The sequence below is a fragment of the Mustela erminea genome, chromosome 17, assembly GCF_009829155.1.
Source record: "Mustela erminea isolate mMusErm1 chromosome 17, mMusErm1.Pri, whole genome shotgun sequence".
Taxonomy (NCBI): Eukaryota; Metazoa; Chordata; class Mammalia; order Carnivora; family Mustelidae; genus Mustela; species Mustela erminea.
Window position 1 is genome coordinate 68,242,115 of NC_045630.1, and position 17,194 is coordinate 68,259,308.

General features: G+C 56.9%; 1 long non-coding RNA gene across 1 annotated transcript; it reads right to left on the bottom strand.

The window, feature by feature from the left end:
• Nucleotides 1–8,432: 8,432 nt before the first annotated feature.
• Nucleotides 8,433–14,190, bottom strand: LOC116576205. The gene is made up of 2 exons (XR_004280071.1): nt 14,108–14,190; nt 8,433–13,805 (listed from the first exon to the last, which is right to left on the bottom strand). It is a non-coding gene; the product is annotated as an uncharacterized LOC116576205 (long non-coding RNA).
• Between the last annotated feature and the right edge of the window lie 3,004 nt (nt 14,191–17,194).

The following is a 17,194-nucleotide window of genomic DNA, read 5'->3' on the forward strand; positions in this document are numbered from 1 at the left end:
CTCAACTTGCTCTGCTGAGCCCCCATCCCACCTAGAAAGATCCCAGCGCTCCCAGGGGCTCAGGCTGCCTCCCCCACGCCACCCCCTATTGCCCCCTCCCTCCCCTGCAGCCCCCCAGCCACTGGCTGCTCCTCCAGCACTGTGGGCAGGCTCTGGGCTTGGAGACTTGGCGCACCTCACCTCTGCCTGCAATGTCCTTCCACCCACCTCTGTCCGAGGTTCCCACTCACCCCTGCTCAGCCTCTGTCACCTCCCCAAGGAGACTCATTTGAACAGCAGCTCCCTGGTCTGACTCTGCTTCTTGTGTTCCTCCCACTGGGCACCCCCAACCTCATGTCTACTCGGCCACTTGTTTATTTCCAGTGTCCCCCAAAATACAAGTTCCCGGAGGCTGGGGGTTAATTTTGTGCACTCGCATGCCCCAGCAGGAATGCCTGGGTGGCTCAGTGGGTTAAAGCCTCTGCCTTTGGTTCAGGTCATGATCCCAGGGTCCTAGGATCGAGCCCCACATCAGGCTCTCTGCTCAGCAGGGAGCCTGCTTCCCACCTCTCTCTCTCTGTCTGCCTCTCTGCCTGCTAAAAAAAAAAAAAAAAAAGTTTCATGGTCTTCGTTATAAAAAAAAAAAAAAAAAAAAAAAAACTCAGATTCTAGAAGCAGACCTGCGTCAGATCCCAGCTCTGCACTTTACTGACTTCACAACTAACAAACCCTAGCAAGAGGCACTTTGTTTTCACCATCTATAAAATCGATATACCTTTAGTATCTATTGGATGAATTAGTAATTATGTCTTCACACCTTGGAAAGGTGACTCATTTACAATAAAACTAAAACAGTTGAGCTATTTTAGAATTATAGATCATTAATGCAATTGATTTAACCAAAAACATGCCGTACACATGTTAGTTGGAGGGAGGAAGAGGAGGGAGAGCCAGGGCAGAGAGGAAAAGCCTCATCTTTCTTGACAGAAAGCACATGGTGCCTGAAATAAGAACATTATTTTTAAAGAATAACATATTTTAGGGGCACCTGGATGACTCAGTGGGTTAAACCTCTGCCTTCGGCTCAGGTCATGACCCCGGGGTCCTGGGATAAAGCCCTGCATTGGGGGGGGTCTCTGCTCAGCAGGGAGCCTGCTACCTCCCACCCCGCCTGCCTCTCTGCCTACTTGTGATCTCTCACTCTCTCTGTCAAATAAATAAATAAAATCTTTTTTAAGAAACCATATTTTAGAAACATGCAGGTAAACGCCATAAGAAATTGTTAAAAGTTGAAAGTGACTACCCTTGTAGAGGACTGTTGGCTCCTGCTCATCCAGGACTCTTGGGCTCGAGTGTCCTCACTATGGACATTTCTGAGATCAGGATACATGTTCGCACTGATGGTACTCGGAGGGACATAAAGTACCAATGGATCAGCATTGGATAGTGTAGACACATCATAGATACAATGTAGCCGATTCAACAATGTAGCTGTTATAGAATCAGTGTAACTCTGAGAAAACAAAGAATTTAGGACTGACTCCCCTGGAGCAGAGGGGCTGTGGGACACACAGGTGGGAGGGAGACATTCATTCTGGAAACACGTGCTCCAATTTTCAATCATACCTGTACAACATGAGCTTCGTCATCAGGAGCTCTCTGCCCAAGAGAACATAGAACGATTTATTTCCTCTGTGTCGTTAATTTTCAATATTTGAGCTAACAAACTTCAGAATGATTTTCTTGAAGTAGACTCTAAGCCCTGTGTGGGGCTTGATCTCACCACCCCCAGATCTAGAACTGCCCGCCTTTCCAACTGAGCAAGTCAGGTCCCTAGATGACCTTTTAAATCAGATATTACTTGCTGAGTACATAATGCTAATCACTGATTCATGTGGTTTTCATTTAATCTGTGAATGGCTTGACGAGATTAGTCTTGTCAACATCGTCATTGGGCTCAGCAGAAATCGGAGGCACAGAGAGGGCAGGTGACTAGCCCAGGGTCACACAGCCTGGACAGGAAAGTCAGACAGGAGCCACAGCTGTGAGTGCCCCAGGTGGGGACCAGGCCGAAAGTGTCCTCAGGGTCCCTGGCACCCTATCTTTCCTCTCAGATGTCTCCACCGTGTTGTCTCCTTTCTCCCCACTCCGCCCCCCCAACCAGAGGATCTCCCAGTTTGGGCTCCTAATCCCTGATTCCTGGCCACACCTTCATGTCTGTACCAGGGTCCCCTGTCGACCTGCCAGCCCCTGCGTTTTTCTGGCGCCCCTACCCCAACCTAGCCCTGTGGTGGGTCTGAGAGCAAAGGGAGAGGCTCCGCAGCCCCCCCATGGGCAGCCCCTGTGCGCCCCAAGCCTGCCTGAGCATCCCCCCTCCAGGCCCTGAGCGCAGGCACCCGCGCCACCTGGCGGCCAAGGTTCGAATTGCCGCTAGAGACTTCCGCAGAGGAGCCCTCCCACCTCAGCTCACCTGCACACACAGGTCATGAGCGCCTACTGTATGCAGCACGTGGGGAAACTGAGTCGCTGTCCTAGGGGGGCGCACAGGCTCTCGGGAGGCAGAAGCACAGACCCTTTCGGGGGAGGGGGAGGATCCCCCACCCAGAGGCTCCTGAGCACTGTCATCCCGGGTGCTGGAGCAGCCCAGGGACAGGGAAACAGGGCAGGAAGGGGCCTGGGAGGAGGGAAGCAGGATGCCCCGTCAGGGGGCGGCTGGGTGCATGCGGCCAGCAGGTCCAGGAGGAGCCGCAGGCAGGGGCAGACAGGCACCTTGGCCCTGTGGCCGGGTCTCTGCTCTGTTGCGGGGGTCCTGTCCTGAGTCTGCAGGAGCGAGTTCCGAGGGAGCCCAGCAGCTGGCCGGAGTGGCCTTGAAGTTCACCTGCGTTGAGAAAACGGGCTCCTCGTGCAGGAGACTTTATAGCAGTGACGGCCTGGTGGAAGGACAGATCGGGAGGGGGTAGCCTGGGGATCCTTGTTGTGTCCAGGTCTCCCCTCATGGGCTTCCAGGGAGGTTAGTGAAGAGGGGGACCTCGGCATGGGGGAGGGGAGCAAACAGGCAGAGGAGGGAGATCCCAGTCCCTCATGGCCCCTCCAGCTCCCTGATTCAGGCCAGGGGGTCCCTGTGAGTGGGAGGAAGGCGGGTCACATGGCCAGGCCCTAATTGAGGGCCTCTGAGGACAGGCGCCTGCAGACCTGGTGACCGCAGGATCCCGCAGAAGCCAGGTCCATGTCTGCCGCCCACTAAGAACAATCCCAGAGGGGAGAAGGGGAAGCCAGGACAGCCCACATGTGGGAGGCAAAGCCGGGCCATGCTGCCCGGGGTGACGGCCAGAGGGCTCAGCCACCGAGATGCCAGGACCATGGGCAGGTCCGTGTCCCTGACCCGTGGGCATCATGAACGTGGACAGCACTCGCAGGACCAACACCTCCTCCTCCCTGACTGTGCGTCCCAGTCCTGCTGGGGGGCATTCTGGGGTCTCCGTAGGAAATCCAGGCCCCTGAGGCCAAGGACACACGTTCCCTCTTGTGTCCTCAGCTGTCTCACAGGCTCTTCAGGGAGTGGGTGCAGAAGGACGTTTGCTGGATGGGAGGACGACTCTGCTTCCAGAAGCTTTGGGGTGGACCTGGGACAACTCTCGTCTGGACACTAAGCCCCGATGTGGGTAACTGACCGCACCCGAAGCAACCTAGGATTCCTCCCACGGGCATCACCGCAGACAAAGGGCCTCAGGCCTGTCTGGTCTCATCCCGGGAAGGTGATCTAGACCCAGTCCCAGCTCAGAGCCCCGCCTGCTTGAGCTCTGCTCCCCGATCTCCCACCACCTGGTTCCCAGAGGTCCTGCCAGAGAAGGCTTCCCGCCCCCACCCCCCACTGACCCCAGTGAGCACCTGCCTCACCCCTCCCCCAGCAGGCCCAGACCCAGGACCCACTGCTGCTGGTGGGGGCCTCAAAGGGTGGGTGCTGGGTTCGGGGTTCAGCTTCCTCTTCTAGTGGACATTTCCCAGAGTAGGGGATGGTTCTGATGGTAAATTGCAGGACCTCCATAGAGCTTTTGCTCCAAAAAAGTTAGAAGGAAGCTGAACCCTGTGGTTATACATGTTGTGAATCTCAGACGAAAGGATAAAACTGACGTTGCCCTGGAGTCGGGGCGGTGAACATCGCAGGAGGGATGTGGTTGTCGCGTTTCCATATTCATCTGACCTCGGCCCCCCACCCCGTGTTGAGGAGCGTCTCTCACAGCTGATGTCCCTGGATCCCACCAGAATCACTGATGAGGGTCAGTTGGGCCCGTGTGTGGACACACTGAGGACAATGGCCCAGCTTTACTGAGTTCTCCCAAGCCCTCCGCCCCTTCCCGCTGTCCCCATGGGCAGCTCCTGGGCCACAGGCTCCTACCCTGAACCCCTGTATGGTCACTATAGCACGACCCCATCCATGCACCGAGTGTGAACTGTTTCGGGGGACCCGTCAGCCCCCGACCCAGACCTTCACCATGGTGGGCTCATCCTTCCACAGACAGTGCAGGAGCTCCTACCGTGCGCCAGCCCGCTGCAGTGCTCTCTCTCGCTCTCTCTCTCTCACTTACACACACACACACACACGCACACACACGCACACGTGCACCCAGCAGCCCCTCTGCCTTCCTCCCTGCCTTCCCTCCTCCATGGGGAAAGGCCGTGCGCGGGAACCACAGTCCATACGGCGAGCAGGACTCTGGATGACAGAGCAGGGTGGGGGGCTCCGCACCTGGGAGTGTGGTTTCCGGTTACACCAGGACGTCAGAACAGGTTCCCCAAGAAGGAGAATTTTTTTCTTAAGATTTTGTTTATTTATGTGACAGACAGAGAAATCATAAGTAAGCAGAGAGGCAGGCCGGGAGGTGGGGCTGGGGTGCAGCAGGCTCCCTGCTGAGCAAAGACCCTGAGGCTGGGCTCCATCCAGGAGTTTGAGACCATGACCTGAGCCGAAGGCAGAGGTTTAACCCACTGAGCCCCCCAGGTCCCCCCAGAAGGCGACTCCTGAGAAAGGACGGGAAGGAGGTGAGGAGTGACCGTGGACACCAGGGGGAACCGCTTTCCTGGCCCAGGCGGCAGCCCGAGGAGCGGCCCTCAGGCCGGACCCTGCCTGGCCTGTTCCCGGAGCAGGAGCTCAGTGTGGCCAGAGCATCTGTGAGCCCAGAAAAGACAGGTAGGAGATGGAGGTCAGAGAGGTTACGGGGGCCCGATCGGGTCCATCCTGACCGAGAATCCCAGGATGCCACAGCCAGAGGGGCCTCAGAGTCGGCCCCATAACCCTGAAGCTGGGGCTGGGAGACCTGGGTGAGGGCGGCTGTCGCTGCGGCTCCTTCCACCAGGGGGCGCTGCTCGCACAGCTCTGCCTTCAGTCCCTGCACCTGGGGGCTGTGGTTCCTGGGCTGCCCTGGCCAGGGCCCTGACTGCAGCCCAGCCCCTGGGAGCGGCCCTTCCTGGTCACTGCCCAGGTCTCGGGGTCTCTCTCTGGCCCTGGCCCTGGCCCTGGGAAGACCCCTGAGGGCGACCAGGCTGGTTTGCAGGGTGGGGGGCGAGGAGGAAGGGCAGAGGAGGGCTGCCTGGGCAGGTGCATGTTGCACAGTCACCGTGTTGTCTGCGGCACTCCCTGGGGCTGGCCCCTGCCTGTCCCTCTTGTGTTTGCTGCTGCGGGTCCCCAGGGCTCATCTGGAGCCAGGGAACTGGGCAGGGGGTTGGGGGTGAAGGCAGAGCAGAGAGCAAGGAGTGGTGGTGACTGGTGGCCCTCACCCTACCCTAACAGGGCCACTGGGAAAGGAAGCCATGCCCCACCCCCACTCCCAGGGTCTGCCCCCTCCAACAGCAAGACCCTAAGGAGGGGAAACTGAGACCCTAGAGGAAAGCACCCCCTGCCAGCTACCCTCCTTACCTGCCTCTGTCATGGGTGAGTCAGGATGAGACCATGCAGGATGTCACCTACCTGCTCTGCTCTAGGGACACACAGGTGTACCCACAGGGGCTCAGGGTGATGGTGTCACACACCCTTCTTTACACTCTGGGCTCAGGCCACACCTACCTGGCTCCGAGAGTATGTTGGGAGAGCAAAGGCAGCCTGCAGAGCCCCCAGCCCACTGCTGGACAGCCGAGGGCAGGGTCAGACAGGACAGGGCGATGGGGCGGGGGTCAGCATGGGGTCCCATGCCCTCCGGCACCTCCTTCTCTGTCCTGCCCCACAGCTGACCTTACTCTCTGGGCTCCTGAGGCCTCACCCCCCGGACCTGAAGAGTAGAGATCACTGGGAGTCCCCGGCTGACCAGGGCAACGGGCTCCCGGTCTGAACTTTGGTCTGGTTTCGAAGCTGGCCTGCAGCCAAGCATAAGGTTTCTCTCTCCATGCAGACTTCCTGCTGGTGCAGGCTGGGGAAATCCCAGAGACAGAACTGCCCCTGTCCCCCAGGGACTCACAGCTGGCCTGGCCTAGACCAGGCAGCTGCTGTGCCTCCCTGATGGCAGGGCAGAGGGGGTGGGGGCCGAGGGTGGAGCTGAGGTGCACCAGGTGGCGGGCGGTGGTGGGGGGAGGTCGGAGAGCATCCTGGGAGATACCGGGATAGGCCAGGGCCAGCAGCCCAAGAGGGAGAGAGAGGTGGCCTCATCCAGGCTTTCACTTCCTACACATCAGGGTGATATGGCTCCCAGCCAGCTGGGGGGAGAGGGTCAGAGCCGGGAGGAGGGGGCGGTGGGGGCTGGGACACAGGCAGGGAGGCCTGACTTGTCTGTCGGGCCAGAGCTGGCCCTGCCCACCCCGGGGGAAGAGAGAGGAGGAAGGGAGCGTGACGATGGGCCAAGGTGAGGGCGTGGACAGCCGCGGGCCAGCCGGCGCCCCTCGCTGGGAGCTGGAGGTCCCTCCTCCCCACGTCTGCCCGGTGCAGAGTTGGAGGACGGAGGGTGGAGGCCACGGGCGTGCGGGGTGTCCTCAAGGCAGAAAGCAAAGCCCCCACAGGGAGAGAAGGCGGCTGAGCTGGAAGGGTGCACCACAATGGTTATTCTTGTCCTGTTTCCCTGGAGATCTCGTTCTGGGCCCCCTCAAGACAGCTGTGATGGTCTCTCCCTCCAGCAAGTCCCGTGGACAGGCGAGGGGACCAGGCCCAGCATCCCAGCCTCAGGCAGGAAGCCTCATCTTCCTTCACAGACTATCATCCCCGGATTCTCTCCTCCTCCTTGGCAGCCAGCTGCCCCATCCTGGCCAAAGCTGAGCCTCTCCGCCCCCCTCCTTCACCAGGAAGCTCTCCAAACAGACCCTCCCCGTCCCCCATCCGGAGCTCCTCATCCTCAGTGATCGGACTCCCTTTCCTTTCCTGGGTGTTGACAGGTGACTGTGCATGTGTCCTAAGTTCTGTGGTTTCCTGCGTGTGTCTCAGGTCTCTCCTGTAGGAGCAAGTCCAGGGCAGGGACCTCGAGGCCAGGTCACAAGCCAGTCCACGGGTTCGGGGGAGGGAGCCATCAGTGGATTTTCATAGCCCGGAAGCCCAGGTACGTGGCCCTTATCTCTCCATCTCCACCTGTCTCAACCTGACCTTTGCGTGTCCCCTTCCCCCACTTTCCTCTCTGACCCAAGCCAGCAGCTTCTCCCAACTTCCCTTCTGTGCTGTCAGCCCCGTCTCCCTCCTGCTGGTCCAGACTCTGTCCCCGGAGTGGAGTCATCTTTGCCTCTCCCCTCTGACACCCAGGACACAGGTCACAGGAAGCCCTACGTCCTCTGGAGCTCCAGCCCGGGCACCTTGTTTCATTTCAGGTCAATTGCACCTTCCAGGGCCGGGCTGAGGTCAGGTGCTGCTGGTTCTTGAGGGAGGAGTAAGACAGGGCAGTTGCCCTGGAGGGAGTCACCGCAGGGCAGGTCCCACTGTGGGAAGTATTATCCTGCAGGCACAGAGGGCCGTGGAACCAGACAGCTGCGTGTCCTCCTGCAGCTGAGGAAGGCAGTGTGGACCGGTGCGTTTGCTCTTCACAGAAGTCCTGGCTCACCAGTGACTGTCCGGGTGGCCTGGGACTAGTCACTTAACCTCTGAGACTGTTGGTCCGCGACCGTGTGAGGATGACGAAAAAGCCCTCCTCACATGGAGAGGGCTCGCCGTCATGACACCTAACGGCTACTGGTCACCAGGAACCAGGCCCCGTCCTCAGTGTCTGTAGGTCTTGTGTCCTTTCCCCCCTTGCTCCCCCGATGAGGTGGGGACACCATCGTCTCTACCTTCTCATGAAGACACTGAGGCTCAGAGCTTACCGGAGCCGGGGTTTTCTGCAGGCGCCTCCTGACCCTACTCCGCCCAGCACCCGTGGCTTCGACGGTCAAAACAGCGACTCGCGTTCCACTCTCCCCACAGCCAGGCTCTGTGGTGACTGTTGGGCCCTTAGTGATGTGGTTTGAAGTTTGGGTCCAAGCACCCTCGGCCAAGAAAAACCCTGGAGACGTTTTCGGTGCAAAAAGGTGGTTTTATGAAAGCACGAGGACAGGACCCGGGGGCGGAACGAGCTGCTCCGGGATTGTGAGAAGCAACTGATCATACACTTGGGAGCTGGGGCAGGTCGTGACCAAGGAAGTTCCCAAAAGGACCTTCTTCTGTTGCAGGAGCTGCACAGCATCCTTGAGGCCTGGCTGTGGTGAAGCTAAGGCTGTTTTCTCCTCGCGGACAACGTTAATAGAGAGCTGGGAGTTCCTGGGCGAAGGTTACTCTCTGCCCCGCGTATTTGCCGACAGGCTGCAGGTTCGAAGGAAGGTGAAATGTATCTCCGTTTCTTTGCCTCTGTTCTCCACATCACTCAGAACAACACGGAACGGCAGATACAACTGTCTTAGGAGGAAATCAAAGCTCGCAAAGGTGGCCCGAGCAGACAAGAGGAAAAACGGCTAAACGTAGTCTGTCCCTCCTGTGTCTCCAAATGACCTTCAGGTGGTTTCGTGGGTGACAACCTGGACTGTGACACTGGGTCCCGCACTTGGGAGACAGGGACAGTGACCCTGGGTCCCACACTCAGAAGGACAGGAACTGTGACACCAGCTCCTTCCTGGCCCGGCCCCCCTGAGGGACCAGGGCTCCATAGGGTCAGGCACCAAGCCTCTGTCACTCTGCTCCCTGAGCTGTCACACTTGTTCTCTCCTGGTCAGAACACACAGAATGCCCTTGGTCCCAGGGGCTTCCAGCCGTGCCTGGCACGCGGCAAGCGGGAGGCAGATGACCGGTATCAGCCATGCAGCGTGACTCGCCCAGACAGAGAGAAGAGGGAAATGTGAGTGGGACAGAAAGAGCTGAAGGTTTGGCCTTGGGCCCGGATGCGTGGCACCGGGGCCCCTGGATCAGAGAAGGCGCTCCCGAGTGTCTGGGAGCCCCCGTTTCTCTGATGGCACCTCTCCTGCTCCCTTGGCCGGGCCTGCTGTCTATCTCTGGCCACGTTCTTATCAGGCCGCAAACATGAGTGTGCTTGTCTGTTTCTGAAACTTTGCACAAAACGTTTGCTCCTAGATAGTCTCTCTCCCTCCTCCTTCCCAATCCAGACCTATCACCTCCTCCAGGAGGCCTTCTGGGACCAGCACCTCTCCTACTTTCAGAACCCCATTCCAGGAGCAGCGTGACAGCTCAGACCTGCTTAGTCACGGCTTCCTGCCTTCCCCCGCCCACTTGGAGGAAGCAGATGCCACATCCCCACCTAGAATGTCAACGGTTGAGGACCGAAGCTGACCCCTTTGAAGTTCTCTCCCCGGCGTCCGCGTTTCTCCTGCTGAGCTTGGAGTTCCTGCTCTGGGCCGCTGTCCCCTCCACTGAAGACAGCAAACCCACGCCTGCCCGAGTGACAGCAGGTGACCACTCAGCGGAAGGCTGAACCTCTGGGAGTCCGCGTCCCAGAAATTGCGAAATAATTATTACTTAAGTGTGTTCCTGTGCTCAGCCACAAAAGTATAGGAAACAGCACAGACCCAGGGGAAAAAAATCCCCCCAGAAAACAGCCCAGGAGAGCCAGGGTCCCGAGTCCAGCTCGACCGCGGACATGACAGATGACCTGAGTGAGGGAGTTCGGAATTCAGCCCTCCTGGACCTGGGGTTCTGAGTGCCGGTGCGGGGACCCAGTCCTCCAGGATCTGGGGTTCTGAGTGCCGGGGCGGGCCAGGGCCTGCCGGTTCCAGGCTGGGAGTGTGGCCGCGCCCCCCAAGGGCAGAACTTCCGACTGAGGGAAAGGAGAGCTGGCCGAGTTCTGGAAACTGCGTCTGCTGGTCCTGCTGCCGGTTCTTTCTGCTCGGAGGCTTCCACCCTCTTCCAGTACCCAGTGGGAGAGAGGACAGAACCTCCTCTCCCCAGTACGTCCTGAATCCTTGCGTGGCCCCATGCGACCATGTGAGCAGTGGAGCCCACCCCTGCGGGCGTGAGACCACACACCTGTCCGCTTTCTCCGGTCAGTGGGATCTCAGTCCTTAATCAGCTGCAGGGAAGGGGGTTACTGCATTCTACAGTCAAACCATTACCTCAAGGACTATTTCCACAGAGACATCATGGCGAGAACCCTTCTGATCCCTGAAATTCCTGGTTCCCATTCAAAATACTGCAAATAAACCTTATTTGGTCCTTATTTGGTTCTGTTTTCTATTTCTGCACAGTAAACCACCCCGAAATTTAAGAAAAAAATGTCTTGCCTAAGACAAGAGCTGTTTTATCATCTCTCATGACGTCATGGGCCAGGAGTCTGACAGAACGCCCAGGGCGGCTCTGCGACCCATGGCTCAGACTGGAGTTACCGGGCGGTCTCAGACGGTGGCTTGGATGGCCAGGCTCTCCAAGATGACTTTTCTCCTGTGCGTGGCGTCTTGCCTGAGATGGTGGAAAGGCTGGGTGCCTTTCCCTGTCCATGCAGTCTGGGGTCTTGTATGCGCTTTCTGTGGCCAAAATTCCAGAGAAGGGGAACTAGATCCCAGGTCTGCAGGGAGGGGTATCAGAGGATCTCTGGCCATCATTAATCCCCAACAGGGAGAGCTGATGGGGACCCAGCAGGAAGGATGGGGGGAGGGGACATGGGACAGCCACGGCCATGGCCACGGGACAGCCACAGCCACGGCCACGGAGAGCTCCTTGATATGAAAGTTAAAGCTCCCCAAACACCTCAGCCCCCCCAGGACCCCTCACTTCTCCATACCCCCACCTAGCCTGCCCAGATCCTAGGAGTTACCCCCACTGGATGATGCAAACTCCAGCCTGGGGCCTAGAACTTGCTGGATGCAGACACGTAGACGTCTTCTACTCATGCCCCATCGCTGTGTCCTAACAGCTCCTGCGGTTCCCTTCTGTCCGAAGGAGCTCGGACTCTGTGCCCACCCCACCCCCCAGCCTCACTGCCTCCCGGGACTGGTTTTTCCGACCAGCATCACCCACTTCCATTTAATGGGCCCTGACTTCCTACCAGGGTCTGTGCTCAGTGCTTCAGAGGCCGTGGGACAGTGGCTCCTTATGCATTGACCTCGCATTCCAGGTGACGAGACTGAGCCCCAAAGAGGTCCCTCAGCATGCCAGAGCCAAGTGCAGAAGCCCAGGCATCGAGCAGTGGGCCCCACAGCCAGTCATGGAATTCTCCACCATTTCAGCAAACTGCCCGTTTCCTACGCCTGGGCCACAAATCCCGAGTCCCCACAGTCCATGTGAGAGCCTGGAAGCCCTCAACGTGCTCCTCAAGGCCCCCTTAGAGGGCAAGGTGGGGAGGTGGAAACTCAGGGACCCCCCCCATCCTTCAAAGAGGGAATCCGGGGAGCAGCTCTGGGCAACAGCCACAGCCAAGGATCTGTTCCATGCCCTGCTGTGTACCACGGCGGGGAGGACGGGTCTGCGCCTGGCCTCGCGACCCACGATGGACCAAGCAGTAGGAGTAGATGCTAGACACCTCCCTCAGCCATCTGAGCACACTGGAGGTCTGGCTCCAACACCCTCGGTTCTGTGGAAGGCAGCCCCAAATCCAGAAGTGAAAACAGCCTCTAAGCCCCCAAAATAGTGGACACAAATCGCTTGAACCAAAGCCAGATTCTCAGGCCTCCACACAGAGCCTTCCTGGACTACAGCCGGCAATGCAGTCGGAGGCTGACCTCTGGCTTCCCAGCCCATAGCCCGTGGAGGTCAGGGTGGGGTGTGGGTAAAGGGTCTTCTAGCAAGGGAAGCCTCCAGAGAGGGAAAAGATCACCAATGATGACCCAACAGCAAAAGACAGTTGGACCCAAAGGCAGACACAGCCCTGTGAGAAAGCCTCTCTCTGCGCTGGTTCACTGATTCTCCAAGTTACTCCACAGCCAGCCGGTGAAGTAGGCGGCCAAGGAGAGGAGACATCCTTGGAGAGGCTTGGTGGCCTTTTCCCTGACCACACAGATTCGCAAGTGTGGGGCTGGGAATAAAGGCAGAGCCGAAGGGGTGCGGCACCCCCACCCCTCCGCACGGGACACCTCTGTTTCATAGTGACAGCCGTGAGTCATCGAGAAAAGGCTAGAGGACATCTAGTCAACTCTGCTGAAAAAGACAGGGAAGTAGGTAGTACCTGTGAAAAGTCTTGCATGAAAAGTGATGCAAATGGACGATGTTTGGCAGTTGGGATACGGTTCCACGTTCCGTAAATACGGTCGTTCGCCATCGGGGCCTAATTGTTGTACGGCGGGGTGAGGCTGTGTGCGGCATCAGGGAAGGGCGTCTCCGGAACTGTCCGCTGCCACGCTTTCCGCCCCATCTCTACTCCACCTGAACTCTGCTCCCTCCTCTCTCCCCTGAACTCTGGGAAACTCCTGATTGGGATCCCCGCCCCTCCCCTGGTGTTCTGACCCCCAGAAGGAAGGAAGGTGCCTCTCCCCGCACCCCCATCCCATCCCAAGGGAACAAGGCCTCTCCCAGAGGGACCAGCGAGGCGAGGCTCCCCCGAAGAGCCCCAGAGCTCACTCCCCAACCCGCCCAGCTCCCCGCTGGGACTCCTAGGACACCAAAGGCTTGTCGCTACTAGGTTGCTCCCACAGTGCTGGTGGCTTCTGCTCTCTGTGTGACCCTGCCTTTCTGAAGTGCCTTTCATCCAGGCACTCACTTGATTACTTTCCGAGTATCTTAAAAGACCCAGGCTGGGTTGCCCCCTAGACAAGTCTTCTCAGTGTCCCTCTGATACCTGTCTCGGTACAAGGCCTCTGTCCCTACATGTATCTGTTAGGATGCTTGTGGTTTGGGGTCACAAAACTCCCACATCTGAAGCAGCTTGAACAACAGGGACTGTCTCTTTACCAGAAGCCTGGAAGCAATGGTTCCGGAGTCAGTTCAGTGATGTCGGGGCTCTAAGTGAGCCTGTCCTCTAGGCCCTGATGGCCTCCTTGTGACTTGATCACCTCTCTAAAGACCCTGTCTCCAAATAGGGTCCCATTCTGAGGACTCGGAGTTAGGACTTCAACCAAAGAAACGGGAGCACAGTTCCTCCGTGACGGTGGGAGATGCAGCTTTGGAAATCCCTCTCTGGGAATTGCTCTTTTCAAGTGAACATCTTTGCCAGAACCCTTCCAGTAAATCTGCGGAGCGGGTTTTGGTAACATGCCCTTTTCCCAGATACAAGGGAAGCTGGGAAGTCATTTTCACTTTTAGAACGGGAAGAGAGTTCTGCCCGCCAGAAGGCAAGCGTCAGGGAGGGCTGGGGGGCGGGGTGCGGCTCGCGACGTCTGACCCCGTGCCCGCATTGTGTCAGGCCGTTTGCTCCCGTGAGGTTCTCCGATCGCTGCGACAGAGACCAGTGGGCCAGGCCCGTGTGCACCCGCGATGAGGCGCCCACTCCGCCGATGTGCTCAGCCAATACCTACTGAAGGAACCAACACACAGAACTTAACGAACTAGATGAACCTGCTCAGGTCACGTTTGATTACGACATTGAACTCTGTCTGTATGTTTGCCTTACATCGTCTGTGGCTCACACCTTTGAATCACTGTAGGGAGTGCTGTTAATGGACTGTTTCCACGGTCAGGGGAAACCAAGCTCGTGAGCTTTGACCCTCCAAAGTGTGGCACAGCACGTGGCACAGAGTGTCTGCTGCTTGAATTGTTTGTGGAATGAATAATGAACAAATGAGTCATTAAAATACCAAACAACAATGGGGCACCTACCTGATTTGTTTGGTAAAGTATGCCACACTCGATCTTGGGATCATGAGTTCGGGGCCCACACTGGGCTTTAGAGATTACTGGGGAAAAAAAGAAAGAAAGAAAGGTTTGAAAAAATATTTTTATTTAAACTAAGGAGTTACCATGTTTTCCAGAACGCTGTCCTCCAGAACGGGGCGTGCTCTCTGCTCCGTCCATACTCGCCAAGACACTGCATCCCCGGGCACTTGCGGCCCTGCTTTCACGCTCTTCTACTGATAAAGAACGGTCCTCGTGAGCTTGGCGGGTAGACCCACAGGGCCCCGAGCACCTTCATCCGAGCGGTGAGGCTACACGAGTCCCCACGAGCCGTTTGAGCGGTGCCTCGCTCGGGCGTCGCCGGCTGCGGGGAGCGCGCCGGGAGTCCGCACCGAGCACGCGGGACACTGGAATGTCACTCTTGCTCCCCAAAACCCCACGTCTGACCTTTCGCGTTCTGAAGAATAGGGAAGAGCCGAGCGCCTAACTAACAAATGGCCTTCGCCGTGGGAGTCAGGAGCCGAATGGGTGGAGGTTCCCCAAATTCTGGCCTCCCCAACGTTGGAGAGCCGCTTGTGACTCTGTCTCACTGCTACTTCCCTCTCGGCCTCAAGGGCAAGGACTCGGGCAGCGTGAAGTACACCGAGTAAATGGGGACCAGGGACACAAAGTTGCCCCAAGTAACTGGGCTCCCAGGGGCGGTGCATTTTGGTACCACGAGACACCTGTGCCGCCCGGAGCAGAGCCTCCTCCTGCCCCGGTGCCGACCCAGGGGACCCATGCCTCCTTCACACACGGCTCAAGTAATGAGGTTCAATTAAAACGTTCGGGTTCAATTAGTGTTTCAGGCCTTCAGGGGCAGTGGCAGGGCAAAATATTTTCCACGAGGAACTTGAGAGAAAGCAGCACCGTCGTGGACCAGACTGGCACGCAGGGACAGGAGAAGGCTTGGCCACATGGCGTGGAAGTCAGACAAGACGCCACTTGCACACGCACGTGTCTTTGAGCTCCTGCGATGCCTGGCCTCGGAGCCCAGGTGCTTTCCCAACAGTCAGAAGGAGGAGGTGCCTGCGAGGGTGTTTTCCTGCCAAGGTCTGAGTTTTTCTTCTTTCCTGAAAGTAGTGGCAGCCCGGATTTTTGCTGCAAAATCAAGACTTGTTGTTATAACGGTGGTGATTTTTTTTTTTTTTTTTTTTTTTTTTTTTTTGTGGTGCCTGTGAGCCCGGTCTGAAGGCGTTCATGCAAGAGCGTGAGCCCAGCCCATGTCAATAACCAGTTGTTCAGAGAGAAATGCCTGGCAGGACATGTGTCTAGAAGTTCCACCTTCTGAACTGATGCCAAGACAGGGTAGAGTCCCAGATCCTTGGGCTGCCCCACTCCCGTACCCGACCCCACTCCCCTCGCCCTGCGGCCAGCGTGCTCAACGGCATTACCTTGATGTTGCTGCTTCCCCCAGTGGCTTTAGCTCAGCGCCCGGGTCTCCCACACTGAGCACCGCGCTCTTCGGAAGCCCATGGCCTACAGTTCTGCTAACAGGCATCCCGCAGAGGAGAGGCCCCATACCTAACGACCCACTCCAAGTTCCCGCAACAACTTCTGACCAGTCAGGAAACGGTCCGTGGGGTTGCTTTCACGCTTGATGTTTTAATACATTCTGCAGAAGCCTTTTTAGTGTCTGCTCCGAGCAGAGTCTCTCTACCAATAAATCATTCAGTACCAGATTCCAGTAGATCAAGGTGACAAAGACGGGCTGGAACGGATCACGGAGCCAAAGCAACCAAACCAAGCTGACAAGAATGAATATAATTAAAGCAAACCCTGGCCTTTAGATTTTGAAACTACTTAACAGAAGACCCAGATGGTTCTCACAACAAAACCAGCGGGTTTTGACGGACTGTTCCGTAGAACATTCTGACCTCTGAAGCAGTCCATCCTATCCAAGGCCGTCTTGAGAGAGAGTGGCGGGCGGGGGTGGGGGGTGGGGGGAGACGGAGAGTCCAGACAAAGAAGGAATCAGCTTTGCTAATCAGCCTGGCTCCGTGGAGGGTCAGCTTTAGTTACTGAAGCCACACGTGAAGAGGAAAGGAAGTAAGAACGTTTCTTCCAATAATTCCTGACAGAAGGCGTGGTCCTGGCCTTCAGAGAGACGACAGGCTGCCACACGGAAGAAAACTTCCATTTAATCCGCACAGCCCCGGTGCCCAGACTGGGAGTCATGGGTCGTTGCATCAGGACACATTTCAGCCCCATCAAAGGAAGAGCTTTCCACAGTCAGGGAGATCGAAACATCGGTTCGGGTCATGATCTCAGGGTCCTGGGATCAAGCCCACATCAGGCTCTCTGCTAGGCAGGGAGCCTGCTTCCTTCCCTCTGTCTGCCTGCCTTTCTGCCTACTTGTGATCTCCGTCTGTCAAATAAATAAATAACATTTAAAAAAAAAAAACCTTGGGGTGTGGTAACTTCGTTTCTTTGCCTGGGTCATATGGAATTAAGCACCTTTATTATTGCTTCTCAACAAACATATAGATTTCCATATACTCTTCTGTGGGTATGACCTATTCGGTGAGAAACCTAGGTTGACCAGGTGTTAGGCAAAGTAGTGAGTACCTCGTCATGGTGAGGGTCTAAGGAGAGGCTGGTACACTTAGCAAGAGGATGGGAGAATGACCTCTGACCTTCAGTCCATCTCTAAGACTCTACACATCCAAAAATCCGTGGACGATTATTAAAGGGAAGCTTTTCTAAAATATTTTCAAGGCGATTGCCTTTTAATTAACTTGAGTTGAGGCCCCATTCGATCGATCAATTGCTATAATTAGTCTGGGCGTTTGTTAGACTATGATCCCAGGGTCTATTATGGTGATAATCATGTTTGCTGGCCATCATATGAGAATCAGATACGCAGTCCCTGCCCTCTTAGGGTGACGGATGGTGCAGACAGTCATAAAGAACACAGAGCCAGAGCAGACACGAACAGTGAGCAAACATGAAAGACGGGGAAAAGGTCCATGCAGCAGACAGGTCAAGGTTTCAGGTCTTACTGGAGTGGGGAATAAACACACAAGGGCCTTG